The sequence below is a fragment of the Mustela nivalis genome (assembly GCF_964662115.1).
Source record: "Mustela nivalis genome assembly, chromosome: 1".
Classification (NCBI taxonomy): Eukaryota; Metazoa; Chordata; class Mammalia; order Carnivora; family Mustelidae; genus Mustela; species Mustela nivalis.
In genome coordinates this window covers 107171630-107177629 of record NC_139020.1, presented here as the reverse complement: position 1 = coordinate 107177629, position 6000 = coordinate 107171630, and the positions used below count along the sequence as shown (strand labels likewise).

At 37.5% G+C, this 6000-nt stretch overlaps 1 long non-coding RNA gene across 1 annotated transcript in view; it reads right to left on the bottom strand.

Moving 5' to 3' along the window:
• Positions 1 to 2299: 2299 nt before the first annotated feature.
• The window catches only part of LOC309846064, a 495527-nt gene continuing 491826 nt past the window's right edge, over positions 2300 to 6000 (bottom strand). The window contains exon 2 of the long non-coding RNA XR_014301722.1: positions 2300 to 2507. This is a non-coding gene — a long non-coding RNA (uncharacterized lncRNA). The remainder of the gene's footprint in view (positions 2508 to 6000) is intronic.

The window sequence follows — 6000 nt, the reverse complement described above, 5'->3', positions numbered from 1 at the left end:
CGCCTCGTGCTGCTATTGCGGGGGAATAGAGGAAATTAACTTATGAGAATTATGTAGTCTTTGTGCCTGCTGCTGCACAGAATTTGCACATTATGAGAGTATCACAATAAAGAAGAACCAAGGCCACTCTATTATCTCCAAAGAGAGGTCATTCAGATGGAAATTGAGAATGAGCTTTGGCTAGCAGGGGGTAGCAGAAAAACAACTCTCACAGACTAGCAGGAGGGCCTCAATGATCCAGGCTGTGATCTCCTCCTTCAGGCAAAATTAGTATCATTCATATGGCCAAAGATCTGTTTTTCTTTTTCAGAGAACACCAAGGGATGAGTTTTTCTCACCCTCAATCCTAGCCCAACACCTAGCCCAAAGACCTCTCAGTATACTCTTGGAGATTTGTTTCTCTAGGATAGTGAGGCCCAAGACACTGAATCATCGATAATTAATCCATTCTGCTCAATGTTACATCAGAATAGGAAACAATTCTCAACCTAACAGATAGACATCATGACCCTACCTCCTCCTAGAAAAGAAGGTGTTTCGATCTAGTGAGGTGAGGTGACTAGCTCAAGGAAAGTGATGGACAAACCAAGCTAGAAGCTAGAATTCCTGATGCCAGGACAGCACGCTTTTGAAGGAACAAGTGAAAGAAGAAGGCATGTGCAGTGGCCGGAGGGTAAGGAACCAAGAAGGAAACCACAGATAAAAATTTCCTCCTTTATAACTTAACTATGAGCTCACCCTGACCAAGGAAATATTGCCATTTCCCTGGAAGAATTTCTTTCTATACACCTTATCTCCCCCTCCCCTGCAATGGGTCTTTTTATTGCCTTTGGGCAGGAGTGTGGCCAGCTGGAAACCATCTATCACCATGTGACTCTGAACCCTTCACCTTCTTATCTATGGCATATATCCTCCTACTCTGCAATCTTTCCTTCTTTTTTGGCCTCTGAAATTTAGTGTAAAAAATGTTCACTTTTAGATTCCCAAGAGCCAAATGAGAAGAATTTTAATGGGCCAAACCTGCTCTTGTGTTATTTTCAATTTACCCAAAACCTAAATATTAGTTACTAGGACAACTGCAGGAATATGTAGACCCTACAACATGTAATGGCTCAAAAGCAATAGAAAATTGTTTTTTACTCAGGAAGCAGGACCAGTACATAAAAACTTTAGCAGTATGGCTTTCTCTATGTAGCCATTCTCAGACTCAAGAAGGTCTGTCATCTTTAACACAACACTTCCTGTCCTGAGCCTCACCTCCATTCCTGCCAGTCAGATGTGGACAAGAGTGTGGAGGGGGACTGCATGCAAGGGCTCTAGGGGCCAGACCTGGAACAAGCACATATCATTTCCCTTAACAGTTCACAAGCTGGAACTCATCAAAATAACCATACAGAACTACAAGCTTGAGAGGGATGAGTGGGAAGGGATTGGAAAGCATGGTCCCTGGTTGGGTATCAATTTCCAGCATTAATCCTACAATAAGGAAGGGGGGGTGTCATAAAGGTAGGTGGACAGCCAATCTTCATTGTCAAATGGGTATTTTGTCATATCTTTGGACATGAATCAAGGTAAAACACAATGTCTCAATTGTAGTGTTATTAAACGATTTTAATGCATTCTATTCTTATAAGCAAATAGTTACCATACTATATATTGGCCAACTTTTATGTGGTCCCTGTCTTGAAAATAATTTCATCCACCATTTTTTTCAGACATTAACTTATTAAAAAAACCAGTTACTTATGACTCACTTAAATGGTAAACGTTACACCAGATGTTGGAGATAAATCAATAAGCAAGACAGACGAGTCTCCTGCTTTCATGAACCTAAGATTCTAATGGGAGACTGGAAGGAATAGATAATAAATAGACTAAAAATATATTGAATAATCAATAATATTAAAAGCAAAGTATAACAAGTAGTAAGAAAAAGAATGTCTGTTAGCAAACTGACAGGGGTTTGACATGTCCTCTTTGAAGAGGTGGCATTTAAACCATGACCTGAATGACATGAAGGAGGTAGGCATTTTGAGATCTTAAAAACTTTCAGGCTCTGGAATGGCCAGTGCAAGTGCCCCTGAGATGGCAATAGGCATGACTATAAGACAGAAACAAGGCAAGTGTTGTTGGGAAATTGTGGGTGAGTGGAGGGCTTGATAACAGTTGAGGTCAGACTTGTTGGCACAGAACCAGATCATACAGAATCTTGGAGGCTGTACTAAAGAGTTTTAATTTTATTCCAATGGGAAGTAATTAGAGGGCTTGATGAAGGAGAATGACTCTTGCTTCCTTCTGCTTTTTTTTTTTTTAAAGATTTTATTTATTTATTTGACAGAGAGAGATCACAAGTAGATGAAGAGGCAGGCAGGCAGAGAGAGAGAGAGGAAAGCAGGCTTCCTGCTGAGCAGAGAGCCCGATGCGGGACTCGATCCCAGGACCCTGAGATCATGACCTGAGCCAAAGGCAGCGGCCTAACCCACTGAGCCACCCAGGCGCCCCCCCTTCTGCTTTTTTTAAGTATCTTCTGGCTGTTATGAGCAAAATGGATGGAAGGAGGCAGGAGAGGCAAGGGTGGTCCTCCGGAGGTCTTTGCCATGGTCCAAGATAGGATGATAGTAAGCTTGGAATATGGAGGAAGAAGGAGACATGAATGAAGTCTGGATTGGTTAATTTTTTGGAAGTTCTCTAGTCTAGACTTGCTAAAGGGTTTGTTCTGGAGGGAATGAGAAAGTGAAGAATTACATTTGCCTCTTACATGTGATACATTCACTTACTTTCATCCTCTTATTCAAACCTAAGTATCCCCAGAAGAAATCTTCTTAGGGTCTACACAAGAGGCAGGAGAACTGGCTCCTGTTTTCTTGTTTGCTTTTTCATTTGCCCAGACGAACTACTTCTTGCTCTTTAATTTTTGTGAAAAAAATGAAAATAGCCTCCATCTCTTACCTAAGAAACCTGGTGGAGGATGATAAATTGATAATATTCTCTGCAACAAAATTCTAATAGGAACACAAGATGCTCTTCTGGCTGACTGATATGTTCTGAGCATTTGAATGTAATCAGACGGTAGCATATTTCTTTGCCTTTTTAAAATGATGATGACTAACTGGCTCCCATGTGGGTGAGTTACATTTCAGAAAAAGGAGGAAAAATAAAAAAATTCTTGGCTTGGGACAGTTAATATCATTTAATGGAGTCATACTGCATAGACCACAACTGAATGTGCAGAGAATTCTAAGGAGAATTTTTTACATCAAAAGGGTTCTTCTGTCCCTTTGTTCACTCGCTCTTTTGTTTTAAAAGGGTCTTCTGTTGTCTTCTGATGTGACTCATGTGCAGACAAGAAGCTTAAAAGTGCGTGTAAGAATATCAGATGCTTTTCTACAAGTAAGCAGATACTTTTAGGCTCCAGAGATGATGGAATTAAAACTTCAGGTACACTAGAAAGCACAATAGAATTACATTCAGTTCACCCTTTTGTTTGTAAGAGTTTTGAGACTGCAAAAATCATTTATTTGAGATTGCAGACAAACTTTAGTGATTTTTGTGCAAACTCTTTACTAAATGACTCAGTTGCAATTTTTTTTTTTTTTTTTTTTTTTTTTTTTTTTTTTTTTTAAAGAAAGTCCCTCCCTGTTTCAGGGAGAGGGAAACAGAACAGAAGTTTTGTATGTTTTTGGAAACCTTACCATCTATGATTTATTTTTGCTAAATTTTTTTGTGATCATTCAGTAATGGTGCTCTCATACTTTTCATTAAGGTTGCTCTAAATTTTGCTACCAAGTATTTTGCTCACAAGTGTTTCTAAAGCTGACATTTGAGACTATGTGTCTGATAATGACTACTCATCTTAGAGCAAGATGCATGGTTGTTTACACCACTGAGCAAGAAAATTCTTCTGATTATTTCTCTGTTAAAAGGAGGTCATTTCTGCCTTTTTGGGTTCAAAATGAACAAAATATATAACAAAACCACTATTTCTAATTATTTCTCCATATTTTTAATTCCTTCTTTGATACATCTAATTATTTAAAATAATTTTTATACTCTATAGCAGATAATATTATTATCTGAAGTTTGGGGGAACCCTTAATCTGCTGTTTCTCATGTATTCTCTGTCTCCTAGTCTCTGTCTCTGCCTCTCTCTCTCTCAGTGTTAATTTCCTGTGTTTTTGTAATTTTAGGTTTTGAGATCAATATTTGTGGGGATTTATCCATGGAGATATTTGGGTTTACATTTCTTCTGAAGGGCATCATGAACCTGAACCAGTTTCATTTAAAATAAATTTTTAATTGCAGTATAGTTTTAGATTTACAGAAAAATTGCTGTGGTAGTACAAAGGGTACTGTTCCCAGTACTGTTCCCAGTTTCTCCTATTATGAACATCTTACATTAGTATGATCCATTGTTATATGGAATGAACCAATATATTGTTATTAAATAAATATTTTTTTTAGTTTTGAACTAATGTCTTCTTTTTGTTCCAGGATCCCATCCAGAATATTCTATGGCATTCAATCAGTTTTTAGGTCTTCTTTGGCTCTCATAGACTGTCACAGTATCCCAGACTTTTCTTATTTTTGATTATCTTAACCCTGTACCTCCCATGAACCTAAAAGTATGTCCTCAAAATATATGAAGAAAAATCATCCAAATTCCAAAAAGAATCTGGCAAAATTTCAATTATGGTAGAAGATTTTAATCTTCCTTCCTTGGATTTAACAGATAAGTACTCAAATCTTGATAAAGCTATAAAACATCTGAATATCATGATTATCATCTTTGACCTCATGCAAATACATAACTAAAGCCCCCCGTCTTCAGATGAGAGCAAACCCACTTTTTCAAGCATACATAAAATATTAACAAGGATTGACCACACACTCCTCCACAAACCAGATGTAAAACAGTTGTAAAAACAAATGTACTAGACTATGTTCCCTGACCACAGTTCATAAATTAGAAATTAATTATCAAAGATCATTAAAAACCTACATACATTTAAAAATAAAAGAACACACATAAATAATTCATGGGTCAAATAAAGTTGTATTAGAAAATACTTAGAATGGACTGAACAAAAATGTGTTAAAACTTTTGAGATGCAGCTAAAACAGAACTTAGAAGGGAAATTTTTGCCTTAAAACTTAGAAGGCAAATAATTTTTTAATAAATTTTAAAAGAATTTACGAATAATTTTTATATCACAAAAGAAAAAAGTCTTAAATTCGATGCACTAAGCTTATTTCTTAAGAAATTAGAGAAGGAAAGAAAACAAAGGAAGAAGGGGAAGACATCATGTCAGCCTGGTGCATCAAAGGAAGGACAGGCCATGGGCCCCCAGAGCTCCCTGAAGCCCAGGCACATACACACAGTGCATACAGCCTTAGATGCACTGCAGGAGGTTAGGATACTCCTTTCATGCAGAAAAAGTTAGCAGAATAACATAATGTCTCTTACATACCCTGCTCTGAGATAAAACAATTTAATGTTACATCTTTTCTCTTTTTTTCCCTCTCTCTCTGTATATATGTGCTTTTTAAAAGATTTTACTTATTTATTTGAGAGACAGAGACAGCATGTGCATGAGTGGGGAATGGGGAAGGGCAGAAGGAAAGAGAGAATTTCAAGCAGGCTCCCCACTGAGCAAGGAGCCCCACAGAGGGCTCAATCTCAGCATCCTGAGATCATGACCTGAGCTGAAACTCTCTTAACCTAACTGAGCCACCCAGAGGCCCAGTATATATGTTTTTTCTGTACCATTTCAGGGTAGGTTTTGACATGAAGCCACATTAAGTATCTCAGCATTCATCTCCTAAGAATAAAAATCATCTTTCACTTAACCATGACGCCATTATCACTTCCCCCCAAATTAAAAATCATTCACAGTATCATCCAATATGGAATTGATATTCAAATGTTCCTAATTGCCCCATGGATGTCTTTTATATAACTATTTTGATTTTATTTTTTTCCCAAGTAGATCTGAGGTTAGT